The 16,870-nt window shown below is 35.9% G+C and overlaps 1 protein-coding gene across 1 annotated transcript in view; it reads left to right on the top strand.

Annotated features, from left to right (window-relative positions):
* LOC114054064 (28S ribosomal protein S28, mitochondrial-like) overlaps window positions 1–16,870 on the top strand; it is a 171,482-nt gene that overhangs the window by 34,743 nt on the left and 119,869 nt on the right. The gene's annotated exons all lie outside the window — the stretch shown is intronic.

The raw sequence follows: 16,870 nt of genomic DNA, 5'->3' as shown, positions 1-16,870 counted from the left end.
CTTATTTGAGTAGCTTCAAAATCAATTCCCAAATGATTCCAAAATTGTGTTCTCCTTAAGATGTTCTCTGTGCCTTGATCAGGTCAGCTATTCTTTCCTATTTCATCTTAAGTGCCATTTCAGTTTCATCATATGCCACATTGGGTACTATATTTTAGTATTAAAAGGAATACTATTTTATAAAACAGCAGAAAAAAAGACTTGTTTTTCTCTCCACTGTTTTTTGCTCTTTGTGAAGCAAATACTCATCATATAGTCTGGGCTCTGAATTGAGCAGGAAGAATAGGCTATACTGATTTTCTTCTGGGAAATTGCATGCTACTTTCAGTTATTCTTAGCTGCATACCACTGCAGAAGCCTATTACTTTAATGCCAATGGTCTGTTGCTGCAGACTTTAAAACTCTGCTGTCTCAGAAAAATTAAATGAGCTGCCCCAAAGGCAATGAAAAAATATTACTTAACATCAATAGACTGCATCATGCTACTAGTGAAAACTTATATGCAAGAAGTGATATACAGGACATTACCAAATATATTTATGACCTGAAAATGAAGAGTGGATCAGAAATTGAAATAGATGGGCCACCTAAGTGGGAGCCCTGAGACATTAAAAGAATTTGAGAATAGTCTTACAGTAGAGTAGACTCTCACTTGGTGATAGGGGAAGTTAAAATGACAGATGGCTTAGAGGGCAGATCTGGGAACAGCGGGTAAAGTTAGCAGAGGCAAATTTGGTCTTGATATGTAAGTAGAAACTTCTGAACAATTAGCAAACATTTAAAAGGCAAAAGATAGTCTCTGCCCTGGAGGAGTTATCAGTATAAAATGGGGGAAACAACATGAAAATAACTCTGTAGAAACAAGCTCTCTACATCTTCTTTGGTCATATGAAATCATAATTTGTGATGCCATTGATCAGAGTTCTAGAATCTTTTAATGTTGTCATTGTATAAATTATCCTAGTTTTCACTTCACTCTGCATCAGTTCATACAGATCTTTCCGATTTCTTCTGAAATCATCTATTTCATTATTTCTTATGGCACAATAATTATGTTCATATACCATAATTTGTTTAGTCATCACCCAATATATGGGCACCCCATTAACTTCCAGTTTTTGCTACTATGAAAATAGCTACTATAAAAATACACACACACACAAACACACACACACACACACACACACACACACACACATGTTTTCTTTGATACCGAGCGCATATGCTTAGTGGTTGTATGTGATGCTATTTTGCTTGATTTTTTTTATCATGACATACCAAGGAAATCCCTTTGCCCTGTGATTGATAGAAAAAAATAATTCTGGCCAATCAGAAAAGACTTCCTGAGCAGTCCCTAGAGGAGCTCTCTTTCCCTCACAAAGGGGGAGAAATGTTTCCAGCCTGGTACAAGGTATCGAGCTTTATTTCTGTGTTCTCCTTATATTTTAAAAATGTTATAATTCTAATTTTGGTCTTCTAGGAATTCATGTACCATTTATAACATGTACCTTTAATATAATGCTATATTTTTGCAAAACTAACTGAAGCACTGTGATAATTAAAAAAGTTCCAAGAGACATAGTTTCTGGATAATTTAATCATTTATTAATAAGGCCAATATGTTTATTAATAAAAGGATGGTCATTTGGCTGTTTCTCTTAGACCAAATACCCCTTGTAGTGGTGGATTCACAGTTTATCTTCCCTTCAAAGAGTAGGTATTCCTGAGGGGTTACAATCAACAGCTGATTAACAGTTAATTAGAAAATGAACATTACAATGGAGGCTGGGCTATATTACAGTGAGGGCCTTAGAGTACATGAGATGGATCAACCAAATCTTGATCAAAGAGACTTAACAATTTCCATGTCACCTGTCTGACAAAAGGGAGAACTAACACCTCCCCAAACTTGTCTGAGCAAACACAATGAGCAGGAATGCGCCCATTAGCCAAACTTAAAATTTCTTTTACTATCTGATTAGATCTTGGCCCGGGTATATCTCTGCCCAAGATTTCCTACTCATATTGATTTCTGGATGAGGAAGCAGAAAAAGGGAAAAACCTTGTTTCTAATACAATAGTTATTATTCAATAATCATTTCTCACAGCACTATCTCCTTCATGAAGTCTATTTACCTCCTATACATAGTAACCTCTCCTAATTACTAGAGTCCATAATTGACCACTGGGCTTTACACATAACATTTTTTATTATGTCTTTTTAATGTATTTGTTATGTATTGCTAATGATAGACACTGTGATTATGTCTTGTCCCTCTACTATTCTGTCAGCTCCATGAGGGCAGAGATGTCAAGTTTTATCTCCTGCAAGATATAGCATAGAAGTCTCTACATAGTAGGGGCACATACTTAATAAATGTATATTGAATTGAATTGATGTTGTTAGGCATCAAATGACTTATTAATGCCAATTAATGTTGTTAGGCATCATATGACTTATTCTGAAAATAATTTAACTTTTTCTTTCTTGTTTAGTGTTCCTTTTTTCCAGATTTATGATGTTAGTCATCATTATGAACAAAATCATTATATTGTGTTGTATACAATCATGAATTCAAGGGTTATCGTAGTAGGTAGTTTGTTTCTCCTACCATATTGGTAGTGTTAAGTGGAACCAAATGAGAATTACTTTTTACTTATGCTTCTATTTCATCTTTTTTTAAACTTTTCTCTCCTTGTAATTTTTCCTTCCTGAATATAGTCAATATCTGCTAAAGCATGTTCTCTTTTTCCTTTTCTAATCTGTTCTAGAAAATAAGGAACCAGTTGTGTCAAAAATAATAGAATTGTATCTAAAATAACAATAATAATAAGTAGTCCCTGAATGGAAGCCTATTAGTAGGTGGTGTGGAACATTTGGAAGTGTGCTGTGTTGAGTCAGAGACCTGGGGCTTGAATCTCCTGACTATGCCACTTACTCATGTGGGTGACCTTCGGCAAGTCATGTAGCCTTTACAGGTTTTAGTTTCCTCACTTGTAAAGTGAGGATGTTGGACTATATGTTCTCTATTCTTCTCACTTTAGATAGAAAAACCTAAGAGTAAAGATGAGCTTCCAGATGTGATGCACTAGAACAAGTGACAAATTTTGGAGTAAAAGGATTCGAGTCAAATCTTGACTCTGTTACCTGTGTGATCTTAAGCAGCTACCTAATGTCTCTGGGCTCTATCAGCTATGAAATGAGGGTTGAGCTAGGCAAATGACCAACAAGGTCACTTGAAACTCTCAACCTACAATACATTTTTGTAGACTTTGTAAAATATGTTTTTCCCTCCTTAAGCCCCCTCCCCACTTTTTTTGGCTTGTTTCTTGATATAGCTGTTGGAGGCATCTCTCATCATAATAAAACTGACTTCGAGATAAGTTATGTGTTACTGAGGTTGATTGTGCTTTGTTGACAGTTTATTAGCTATTACTGTTAATAGTGTTAATAAAAATTAATAGTTTTAGTGTTTTGAATGTGTTGATTTATTCAGAATAGTCTCCTAAATTACATGAACAGATATAAGCCTTTAATTTATCAAAAGTTATTTTAGAATAAACCAAGACAGTAATACAGGTGCTTACATAGTCCTGCTTGGGGAGTTGTATTAATATGATAACTAGTATTTTTTGCTGATGATATAGTAAAAATCAAAATACCTCAATGTGTCACTTTTTGTTTCTCCTATTCTAACGTGATGCTGCCCTGATTTATGATGGTATGATCATCAACGCTGTTCATTTAGGGAACACATCTGTTTTTACTGGTACATAAAAACCTTATAATTAAACCATGTTTTATTCCTCTTAGTTTGGGTTTAAAAAAAAAAAACACCAGTGGGTTGCTTTTAATATTCGGTGCTACAAATCATTCAAAAATTTTTTATTTTCAGTAGCTAATTTTTATATAAATTTTTTGTTTTTATTTTGTACAGAATGCAAAAATATCAGTAAAAAGACATACAATTTTAAAACTAAGGTACATTTATTGACATTTTAATAAGAATTTTGCTTTCAAACATATTATTTCTGTACTGGTATCCTCATCACCACAGACATGATTGACAGCTCTTAAGTACTATGAGTATCAAAACAAACGTGATTGGCAGCTCTAAAGCAGTTATCACGTGCAGTGAATATCATCTGTACATTTGTTTGACACTGAGGTGGAATAAACAAGCTAATTTCCCAGTCTTTGTTTCTAATTCAGGCTATGGTATATAGGGTCAAATGAAAAGTGGAACATATATTGAATGTTTAAAGAAGCTAACATTTTCAAAATAATTGAGAAAGAAGGGAAAATCAAGTATTTCAGTTAAGTACTTCATTTTGTTTCAGTGCACAGCTTATTTTTTTTAAAAATAGATTTACTTTTAAATGGAACTTTTAAAACAGTGATATATATGTATATAGACATATACACATATACATACATATTTACATAGATATAGATATATATAGGTATATAATAGAGGGGACTTACAATATATATTTATATACAGATATATTACATCTGTATATATATTTTCATACATATGTTTATATTTTCATGTATTTATATTTTCATACATTTTTTAGTGGCATGTTTTTTTTTAAACTTTAGACAGAAGGCTTTTATTATAATATATCTGTAAATGAAGTGAGTTAATTTTTTTTAAAATTATGTCACAAAAGGTTTGAATCCATAGGCATCAAGTAATTTAAATATTACACTAGAATGTAACTTATTTCTACCAGAAAAAATGGTATAGAAATTTTCCATTGACTCATTTTTGTTTTATTTTATTTTGCATTGTTTTCCATGTTATATTTATAATAAAGCCAATAACTTCTACAGCCAAACTAAATTTATGGTTGTAATCATTTTATTTTCTATCTTCCCAAGACTTTAAAGGTTAAAAGTGAATCTTGAAACTACTATAGTAGCTGTTTGTTAAAAAATGGTAGCATTTAATTGGTCACAGGAAATCTTTGAAATTAATTCCCTGTGAAGATGAATGGACAAAATCAGAATTCTGCTTGTTCAGTTGTTTCAGGTTGTAGATTTTAAAATATTTGGAAATTTAAAACTATCAAAAGAAGAGGAAAATATTTTAATGGGTAGAGATTTGTACAGATTTTTATTGTCCTCTGGATAAAATGTAGAACATCTAGAATTCTAAAAATCTGCTAATCTAATTTTTTGCTTCTCTGGAAGACTTCCTGTTTACTTATTTTTTTTTTTTGTTTTTAAATTTTTAATGTTTGCTTTGTGTCATTTAATTGTTACTTCAGTAAGTATGTATTGAATACCTATTGTGTGTACCACTCTCTTGGGACTGAAAAAAAGATGCAAAGGGAATGAAAAACACCTTTTGGGTATTAAAATCTTGTTGGGTAGTTGAGAGGACAACCAGAAAGGGGGCTTTAAAAATATTCAGTACAAAGATTCATTCTAGGAATTGGTGGGGTGGGAAGGGAGTGTTATCCTGAGGAAGGGACAGGAGAGTCGTCTCAAAGTATCTGAGAGTCTGTCACGTGGAAGTAGGATTAGACTTTTTCTGCTTGGCCCTGGACACACAAAACTAGGAACAGTGGACAGAAGTTATAGAACAGTAGATTTAGGCGTCATAAAAGTAAAAATTTCCTAACCATTAGAGCTATGCAGCTCTAATGGGTCTGCCTCTTGAGGCAGGCAGTGTGAGCCCCTTTTCTGGAAGTCTTCAAGGGAAGGCTTAATGACCTATTTGGACTGTTATGGAAAGGATTTTTATACAGATAAGGGTTAGACTAAATGTATTATAAATCTGTGATTCTGTGATTTAGTCCAATGAGAATATGAGCTAATTGTGAGTAGAGGTTGTTTCATCCTTTCTACTTGTATTCCCCAGCACTTGGCACAGTGCCAACCCCATGGTAGGTGCTTAATAAATATTTGTGGATTAATTTTTAAAACCTAGTTAAGGAGATAAAACAAGCAGTCACATCAACAGATAAAACTGTTAAATAACAATAAATGTTAACATCTCAGAGTTGAAAGGAGTGGTCAGCTATTGAGTTTGATTGGTATCTGAACAAGGAGGGGGGGAGCCCTTTACCTTTGAGAACAGCCCATTTTAGATTAGCTTTTAGATAGCTCTGACTGTTGGGACATGTCTCTTAACATAGGTCAGAAATCTGTTTTACTCTAACTTCTGCCAATTGCTCCTTCCTGGCTCTGTCCCATAGGGCCAAACAGAATAAGTTTAGTCTGTCTTTTGCATGACAAAAACAAAACAAAACAAAAAAACCCAACAGCATTCAAATACTTGAGAATTAAGCTGAATATTCTTCGTTCTTCAATCCAATACTCTTATGGTAGGTATCCCCTTGCAGCCTTTCCCCATCCTGGTTGCCTTCCTCTGGGTTCTTTTCCTTATACGTCACTTCCCATCTTCTTTCTGCCTCTGGGCCTTGGCACAGGCTATTCTTCTGGATGGAATACACCCCCCCCTTACCCTTGCCTCTTAAAACCCTCAGTTCGTAATGCTTAGCTCAAGTGTCTCCTTTTACATGAGTTTTTTTTTTTCCCCCATTTCCCTAACTGGTGGTGATACCCCCTTCCCCAATTACTTTATGTGTTTTTTGTTTCCAAGGAGAAGCACTTTGGTGTAGTGTGGAAGTGTTGAACTCAAGGTCTGCAAAACTCCTGAGTGCAGCACCAATTAAAATGTAATTGGGAAACATTTAACAAAATAAATAAAAATGCAGTGCAGTATAGATGTTAAATTGTGGTTTTCTTAGTCCATATGTTTCTTATCAGGGATCTGTTTTTATATGAATTTCACACCACTGGTGTAGAAGATAGAAAGTTGCCTTGAAATTAGGAAACCTAGATTCATATCCAGTCTTTTACATACAAGCTCTATGACCGTGAGCATGTCATTTAACCTGTTAATGTCCTGGTAAATTCCCTAAGCCTGTAAGTTGCACATGTATATTGGTAGGAAGGGTGTCATCGTAAGTAGTTCCCTATATGAATCAAATTGCAGATTCAGATACTAATAACATTTTATATTTACTTACATGTGTAGATATGATTTCCCCAAATAGGATATTCTTCGAAGGCAGGAACTGTTTCGTTTTTGCCTTTAATATCCTCTGCAGCTAGCATATTGCCTGTATCAAGCAGGTGATTAATAAATGTTTGTTGATTGATTCTTAAAATGTGTTGCCTAGTACTAAATACAGTATTCTCAGTGGGGTTCGACCAGGGCAGAACACAGTGGGACTGTCAGCTTTACTTCGGCTGATCACATCCTTCCTTATTCCTAGAAGCTTTGTTTTTCTTAATGCAATTGAGTATTACATTGACTTTATTTACTGAAACTAAACTTATAGTCTGTTGAAACTCTGAGATCTTTTTCACGGGAACTGCCCTTTAAACATTCCTCTCCCATCTTTTATTTGTAAAGTAATTTTTTTTTTTTTAGCCGAAGTATAAGACTCTTTTTATCCCCATGAAATTTATTCTCATTAGATTACCCCCCCCATTCCCCCCTCCCCCTGAAGGATTCTGGTCTCTTGAGATCTTTTTAGATCTAAATTTGGATCAGTTGAAGGAACTGAGGATGTTTAGCTTGAAGAAGAAAAAACTTAAGGGAGACATGGTAGTTGTCTTCAGTTACCTGAGATCTTGTCGTGTGGAAAAGTCATTAGACTTGCCTCTGTGAACTCTTTCTTAGAATTATATTTTTAAATAATTGAAGGAAATGTGAACTTTCAACTAGAAATTAGTGAAAATAAAATTTAATTTTTTCTCCCATCCAAGTTCACAATCTCTCTATAGACCTGCACTTTAAAACCTTCCTAACTTAAGGTGTTTTGTTATTAGGTGCCACAGGGTGGAGCTGTACAGGGAAGGAGACTCTCTATTTTGTCCCTTAATATAAAATTCTTGACTCTCTTTCTGGGTGACAAGTGCTAATTTCTAAGTGGCCTAATGTCTTAGTTTATAGAACTAAAACCAGCTAATTTAAATACTATTGTATTTCATGAGGTTTAACTTACTTGAGACAATAAAACTAGACTGCTTTGTTCCCAGCCAACTACAAAATCAAGAAAGCTTTTCTATTTATACTATATTTCATTTTCTAAGAAGTTTTAATTCAGAACCCCAATTTTGGACTTAAAATAGACTACTTCATAGTGTTCCTTTTTAAAATGTAAATTAGATATTAGATGAGTATAATTAAATACTTAATTAGAACTGATTGAGCATATTATACTGTTCATGTGGGTTTTGTGCTATTGCCTGTGTCATTTTTGAATTTATTAAGCAAATGGATCTTTCCTTGATGAATTTTCCTTGAAAGCATTTTCCTTCTTATGCAGTATGTTTTTGAAAAGGAGGGTTATGAACTGTTTGTAATCATATATTATGGAAACAGATGCATTTGATTCAGGGTGGAATAAGTAATTTGAAAGTACTTGGCCTTAAAAATGTATTGCTATAGATTTATGTACTGTATGAGACTCAGCACTTTTATTTAAATTAAACTTGCCTCAGCAAGTGTGCCGGCCGCGCCATGCACTCTCCTCCTATAAGGAGCAGGCTGCCAGAGTCATACTATTTACCAGTCTTCGGTGCCCACCCGGATAAACACACAGAGACAAGCTGATCAGGAGGTGCCAACACTGGAGCTTTATTCAGAAGCCATTACAGCAAGGCCAAGCAGGAAGGCCAGAGCAAGAGAGCAGGAGCAAAAGAGAGCGAGCTCCTATCTCTACTGTTCCTTAAGTACCTACTTAGCCCCTCCTCCTCAGCCCGCCTACTAGTCATTGATTGTAGGGTCAGATACCCGGAAGGGGATGTCTGGGTTTAGCGCACCAAGGGAGAGGAAGTGACGCAGGAGGCTAGGACCGGATACAGGAAGGAGGCGTCTGGGGTCAGTGCTACACAAAGGGAAAGTACGTGACCTAGGAAGTCAGGCCCAGATACCGGGAGGAGGCATCTGGGGTCGGTGCTACACAAAGGGAAAGTACGTGACCCAGGAAGTCAGGAAGGAGGCGTCTGGGGTTGACGTTGCACTTAGGGAGGAGGACTAGACAAAGGAACTCGTTCTCTGCCGTCCCACTCCCACATGGCACAGCCCCCTGCCTCAGGAGCACGTGCTCCGGCTACTTCCTTGTATTCTGTTCCTTCCCCAGCTTATCACAGCTCCACATAGCACTGCCCACTGCCTCAGGAGCGTGAGCTCCGGTTACTTCTCCGTATCCAGTTCCCATCCCAGTTCACCACAACTCCGCCTAGCACAGCCCCTGCCTCGGGAGCGTGAGCTCCGGTTACTTCCTAATATCTTGTTCCTACCCCATCTTGCCACAACCCCCACGTGGCAGTAGCCAACATCAGACAATCCCTCACAGCAAGTATTCTGTATTCTGTTTTGGGCTAAAAAGATAAAATATCAAAATGTTTTGAAAGTTACCAGTAAGATAAAAAGGTAAACTTTTTTTTTAAGGCAATTGGGGTTAAGTGACTTGCCCAGGGTCACACAGCTAGTAAGTGTCAAGTGTTTGGTCTGAGGCCGGATCTGAACTCAGGTCCTCCTGACTTCAGGGCCAGGACTATATCCAATGCGCCACCTAGCTGCCCCGGTAAACTCTTTTTAAAAAAAATCTCTAAACATAGTCCATAAGCAGAAGTCTTTCCCTCCATTCCCATTCATAATTGTGTTTTTATTACAAAGTAGGTGGATTTTGGGGGTAGGAAGGAACTGGAATAATCCCTAAGTGCATAGTTTGATTTGAAGTGTCTCTCTAGAAACTTTCTAAGAATAGCAGTAATTTTTGTAATGTGATTTCCAAATTCTTTGCTCAATATGAATATTAAAAAGTTTTGTCTCATTCATCACATTAGCCATATGAAGTATTTCAAAGAAAAAATAAAGTGTACTCCCTATTTTCTGCCCCTTTGACTTGATGTACCTTACGTACCTTCATAGTACATTGATACCCTTTTTTTTTTTAGTAGGCAGAATAAAGATTTTAGGTTTGATAGATGACATGAAATTTACTTCTTGATTTAAAGCAATTATTCTTTACTCTATTTTTTGCTTTTCCATAAGCAACTCATTTTACCTCATCTATCTCATATAACCTCACATATCATCTCAGGGATATTAGGAAATTCTCCAAACATCATTTTCAGTCAGCAGTACTACTACTTATATTGTAAGTACAATTAGTAACAACAATGATGAAGATGTATAAACATTTTTGGTGAGGTAATTTAAAAATTCTTAACACAACACTTTGTAAATATTAATTCCTTAATAAAGGCTGGTTGAATGACCAGGATTTAAGATTACTCTAGATGATAAAATGAGAAAGACATCCAGCTTGGTAGTTAGAACCCCAGTGAATTTATGGGAGGACCTGGATAAGAGTCTCACAGGATGGGCAGAAAGCAAGAATGATTTTTCAGTCTACATCCTTAGAAAAGTATATAAATCAGCAAAATCACATATCCATTTGAGTCTTTGAGAGATTCCAGAACCCTGCAGCTCAGTCAGTCAATAAGTATATATTAAGTATCTGCTCTGTCATACCACGGCACTATTCTAGGTCTGGGGATACAAAGATAAAAATGAAATTGGCCCTGCCTTCAATAAGTTTACATTGTATCAAAGGAGATAACATGTACACATATAAGTGTATCCGAGCTGTTAAAAACTAAATACAAGCTGTTTAGGTGAGGGAGAGACCCGAAAGGCCTTATGATGAAAGTGAATCTTGTGCCAAGCTTTGAAGGAAGCTTAGGGATTCCAGAAAAGTTAGTAAAGAATGAATGGAGGACAAGCTTATACAAAGGCATGAAGGATACGGAGGGAGCGTCAAGCACAAGAAATAGCAAGAAGTCCAGTTTGACCAAACCAAAGAATGCATGAATGGGAGTAATGTATGATAAGCCTAGAAATTTAAGATAAGTTAAAAGTATTCTTTTTCCTCAAAATTTCTTTTTTCTTTTGTTTTTTTGCCTAGGCAGTAGGGTTAAGTGACTTGCCCAGGGTCACACAGCTAGTAAGTGTTAGGTGTCTGAGGTCGCATTTGAACTCAGGTCCTCCTGACTCCAGGGCCAGTGCTCTATCTACTACGCCACCTAGCTGCCCCTTTCCTCAAATTTCTTGAAGCACTTTGTCAGGATTTGAATTATACTTTATTAGTATGTGTCACATCTTCTCTTCTTTGGGTGGGTATTATAAAAGAACAAAGTGCCTTCTTGGGTAGATATGAAGGATATTTGTATTAGACTCAGTGAGGAAAATAGCAGCCAACTCAGCTTTAAGGAAAAAAAAGTTAAACCAAAACAAGAATTGGCCAAATATTTCAAAAAATCCAAGATTAAGGAGTTACAGTCATCCTGGAGTTACAGTCTCATGTTGACAACATTTTAGTTGAAACAACATTTTAGTCACTTTGAAAACTTCTTTTACTGTGATTTTCTCCCTAGAGTGTTTTATTTTTAATGGTAAAATTGTTCACAAAATAATGACATCACTTTTACAGACCTAATTTTGAAGGAATGGGTCATGTTTCGTTCCCTATCTTCAAAATAAAACAACAACAATAATAACAACACAGTAATGACACCCTTTTTTGTATTAATAATAACAATTTAGATGTTTATTACACTCAATTTTTGGTAACATTTTCTAATTTTCTTTAATGGGAAAATAGTACCATATATAAAGTAACTACCTTTCATTTCTTTCCATTCTAGTTATTGTATTTAACTCATATTAAATGAGCTTTGTTCCAAACTCATTTCTTAATGGATAGTTATCTGTTGCTTTCACATTTTCTGAGGGGGAAGATTGGCACAATTCTTGAAGACAGCATTTTTACAGGTTTTATTTTAGGAGTGTGAGGGATAGGAAGAAGCAATTTCATATATTCCAGATGTCATTTTGTTTCCTAAAAAGACATAAAGCAAATAGTACTTAGTGTGTTCTAACTTTTTCAAATCTGAGAAAAAAGCATGTTCATTTCAGTACTGTATTAAACAAATATATTGAAAATGAAGTTCTAAAAGATCTGTTAATATAATTGCACGTAAATACCTTATTTTTCCAAAACTTCCCAAATCTTTTCACATATTTTTATATGAGAGAGTGGGAGTTTAAACCATCTTCTGGAATCTCTTTGCTTTTTATTCCACCTGTCTTTTATCTGAAGCAATAGGGAAAGAACAGTATTCATAATCCACAGTTAACCTAAAAACTGCATTTTAGTGAGCAGCTTTCAGTTTTCATTCTGCCAAATTATTTTCTAGAGCTGCTGAACAAGTAGCAGACTTAAACAATTCACAGACTGCCAATCTGTCAAGCAGGTAATAATTCAGCCACAATCAACAAATTTGTAGAATATACTTATGTGTATGAACATTTCTTTTCTCAATCCCATGTTTTATTTATTTAATTTGGTGTATTCTCATTAGAATCTTTGAGCTGTAAGAATCAAACAGTAAACAGAAACTTTTTTTATCTTCTTCAATGGCTTGAAAATTTCTTTTTTGATAAGTTAAAAATTTTTTTTGTTTTGTTATGTTAAGAACTCAAGTCGAGGTTATCATCTTCATTTTAATGTATATAACTTTTTTCAGATTGCCTAGCCAAAAAAAAAAAATAAAGTCAATGTGGTTAAGTGACTTGCCCAGGGTCACACAGCTATAAGTGTCAAGTGTCTGAGGCCAGATTTGAACTCAGGTCCTCTTTACTCTAGGGCCAGTGCTCTATCCATTGAACCACCTAGCTGCTCCCCAGATTGACTTAACTACCGAGAGAAAAAAATAACAGATTGAAATGTTCTTATAAATATTCCCGATACCAGGAAGAAAACAAGGTAACAAAATGAATGCATTTATGTATAGCATTGTAGGAGCCACCATGCATCACACTCATTTTCTTTAAACTTATGGCAATTACTTCAAAATAGTGCATTATTTGAAGCAAATTTCCTGTTTATCTATATGCTCTTTGATTAAAAAAAATATTGTTAGCTAGCCAAAATTTGTTTTACTCAGTGTTAGTTAGTCCCCAAGTTTCAGATTAATGAGGCTCTGCACCTATCCCATTCTATATGATTTTTAAAAGATCACAGAAAGTTTTTTAGCAGTCATTATAAACCAATCTCTTTTCAGTACTGTAGGGTGTTGTTCATTTTGTCCTGGTTACTTGAAATCTTTGAGAGCAACCACATTTACTCTTATTATATCCTTATGCATCTTTGGTTTCAGACTATTAACTGTTGTTGTCCTCAGTCTGAAGATCATTCTTTCTGCTGTTGAAGGCAGAAGCAAATTAAAATTTGAAAAATTTGGCCTTGTCTCTGTAGTTAGTTATAATTAAATTCCGTTAAATTCAGCAAACATTTATTAAGCGTCTGTATTCTGGGCACTGTACTAGGCACTGGGGATACAAGGCAGAATGCCCTTAAGGAACTTCCTGAAATGACAGGTACACACATAAATAAGTGTAAAATAAATACAAAAGAAATACAAAATAATTCAAGGAGAGAGTAAACTAATACCTGGGAGACTCAGGAAAAGCCTCTTGCAGGAAGTGACATCTAAACTGAGCTTTGGACTTGGGGATTCCAAGAGTTGGATCTGAGAAGGGACAGCATGCCAGGGATAAAGGAAAGACAAGGAGGCAAGAGTTGGGATATTGTATGCAGGGGAACAGCCCCTAGGAATGCACACTGAATGAAAGGTAGTATGGTGTAATCAGCCTTCAGAGATAGGTTTGAGCAAGGTTGTGAAGACTTTTAGTCTCAAACAGAGGAGTTTGTAATTTAATCTAGAGGAAATAGGGAACCACAGGAGCTTCTGGGAGAACAGTATGCTGCAGCCAGACCTGTGCTTGTAGAGGATGGTTTGAGAAAGGGAAGAGCTGGATTCAGAAAGACCCATTAGGGATATGATCTATAACTACTGCAAAAATCCAGGCAAGAGATGATGAGGGCTTGAAAGATGTTTATGGTGTGATAAACTGTATTCACTTCCTCTTGTTAGCATAACCAAAAATAGCCTCCCCCCCCCCTTTTTTTTGTGGTCCTTAGCACTTACCATAAGTGTTACATTTGAAGTTTTTGCCATTCTTACAGGATCGTGCCACTCCTGTATTTGGCTTTGGTTAGCTGCTCTTTTGTTGTTGTTGTTGTTGTTTTGTTTTCAAGGCGATGTGGTGAAGTGACTTGCCCAGCTAGTAAGTGTCAAGTGTTTGAGGTCATATTTGAACTCAGGTCTTCCTGAATCCAGGACCAGTGCTCTATCCACTGCACCATCTAGCTGCCCCAGTTAGCTACTTTTGCTTCCAATATCTGTACATCATGGGAACTAAGGATTAGCAAATTTAGTTATCTCTTTGCTATGGCAACAGGTTCCATTGTGATGTGTGAACAGCCCCTAATGGATGTAGGCATGATTAGTTAAAATAATCAAACCACTAAGTCAAGAACAGAAATGTCATGACAAGTATAATTTTCTGATTGATAGACATTAGCCTTCCTATCCATCAGTTAAGTTAAAAAAAAATCATACCTGTAAGACTAATTTTTTTATGGCTCAGTGGATCTTAAATTGGTGCTAGACTGGAGCAGCAATCTCATAGCTATTCTTTTTGGTCAAATGAGCTTTAGTATTTCAGAATTAATGACTGTGACTAGAAAGGATTCATTGTGAATTCTATGGTAATTAACGGAGCCAACATAGACTAGATAAAGCTCCTCTCCTTAGATTTGTAGTTTTTGAGGAAATCGTGGTGTAGTCAGTAGAATATTGGACTTAGAGCCAAGAGGATCTAAGTTCAAATCTAGTTTCATTAGACATACCAACTTTGTGACCCTGAGCAGTTTCCTCACCTGTAAAATGGAATATTAAAGAGCACCCATTTCCCAAATCACTTGTGAGGATCAAGTAGTAGATAAAAAGTGTGTTTCAAAATTAATAATAGTATATAAATGTAGGCTGTTATTTCTTGAATAGATTCCTCCTTACATAGTTATATTTTTTCTTTCAGTGTGATTTTAGGGAGATGTCTGTTATTCCTTATTTTAAATTGCTTGTCATTTTTCCACCTAAATGTTAATGTTTTTTCCCAAATGGTTAAAATATCTCAAGAAATAAGATCTTAGTTTTTGAGTTACTTTTATATTATACTCATAATTTGAAATTTTCCAGTTTGTATCACTTTCACTTTTATGATAATTCAGGTATATAATTTCCAGGTAAACATAGTTACATGTGTTAAATATTATTTCAGTAACAATGCTAAGCTGGCATAATCTTCCAGGGAACTAAAAGCTGTATCATAAGAGGATTAGTTGAAAGAACCATAAGTGTGTAGCCTGTACCAGAAGAGACTTGAGGTAGAAAGTGAGGGATGAGATGGTGATCTTTAGGTATTTGAAGGCTTGCATATGAGAGAAGAGTTATTGTTTCTGCTTGATGCCAACCGAAAGATTCAGAAGCAGTGGGTAGAAGGCACAGCAGGGCAGATTTTGATTCATTTTAGTGAGAAGTTAATAATAATCAAAGCTATCCAAAAAGTAGAATGAGTCACCTCAGGAAATGGTTGTTTCTATCACTAGAGTTTTTCATACCAAGGCTGATATCTCTTTTACAGGATACTGCTTTCTCCAGTCACCAGTGATCTCTTAATTGACAAACTAATCGCCATTTTTCAATCCTTATCCCTCCTGACCTCCCTGTAGCCTTTGACACTGTTCATCACCCTCTTCTCCTTGATACTCTCTTCCCTGGGTTTTCATGACACTTCTGGTTATTCTTCTAACTGTCTGACCATTTCTTCTTTGTTTCCTTTTCAGGGTCTTCATTTTCTAGGTCATGGCCACTAACCAAAGGTATACTACTTGACTCTGTCTTGGGCCCTCTTCTCTACCTCTATTTCTCTTTAGTTCTTTTTAGGTTCTCATCAGTTCCCATGAATTCAGTTAACATCTGTATGCTGATGATTCTCAGATCTGTTGAGCCATCCCTAGTGTCTCTTCTAACCTCTAGACTCACATCTTCAACTTTCTGTTGGTCATCTCAAACTGGGTGTCCTGTAGACACCTTAAACTCAATATGTCCAAAACTGAACTTATTATCTTACTCTCCGTTTCTTCTGAACTTCTCTGTTACTGTTGAGAACACCACCTTCCTCCCAGTCACTCATGCTTGAAATCTAGGTGTCATCTTCAACTCACTGTCTCTCACCCTTGATATCTAATCATTTTGTCAAGTCTGTTGTTTGTAATTTCTTAACATCTTTCACATATGTACCCTTCTCTCCTCTGACATATTTAGCAGACTGGTGCTGGTACTCATGATGAAATGCCTGGACTGTTGCAGTAGCCTTCTGGTTGATCTTGTTATCTCAAATCTCTCTTTATTCCATTCTGTCTTCCACTCATCTTGATCTTCCTAAAGAATAAATCTGACTTTTGTGTCACCTTCCCTGCTCAGTAAATTCCAGTGGTTTCCTATTATCTTCAGGATAGAATATAAGATCCACTGTTTGGCATTCAAAGACCCTTATAATCTGGCCCCCTCCTACTTTTCCAGTCTTCTTATACCTTGTACTCTGTGATCCAGTGACTTTGACCTCCTTACTGTCAAATGAGACACTTCATCTTCTGACTCTCAGTGGTTTCACTGAGAAGTAAATGCTCTCCCAGTTCATCTCCATCTCCTGGCTTCCCTGGTGTCCCTCAAATTTCAACTTATATTTCACTTTCTACAAGAAGCCTTCCCTGATCTCCATGAATGCTAGTCCCTTCCCTGCCTTCCCTGGTGTCCTTCAAATTTCAACTTATATTTCACTTTCTACAAGAAGCCTTGATTATC

The sequence above is a fragment of the Vombatus ursinus genome, unplaced genomic scaffold, assembly GCF_900497805.2.
Source record: "Vombatus ursinus unplaced genomic scaffold, bare-nosed wombat genome assembly UNPS02014812.1, whole genome shotgun sequence".
NCBI classification, from domain to species: Eukaryota; Metazoa; Chordata; class Mammalia; order Diprotodontia; family Vombatidae; genus Vombatus; species Vombatus ursinus.
Note: the sequence above shows the minus strand (reverse complement) of the source record. Positions and strands in the feature narration are given on the sequence as shown.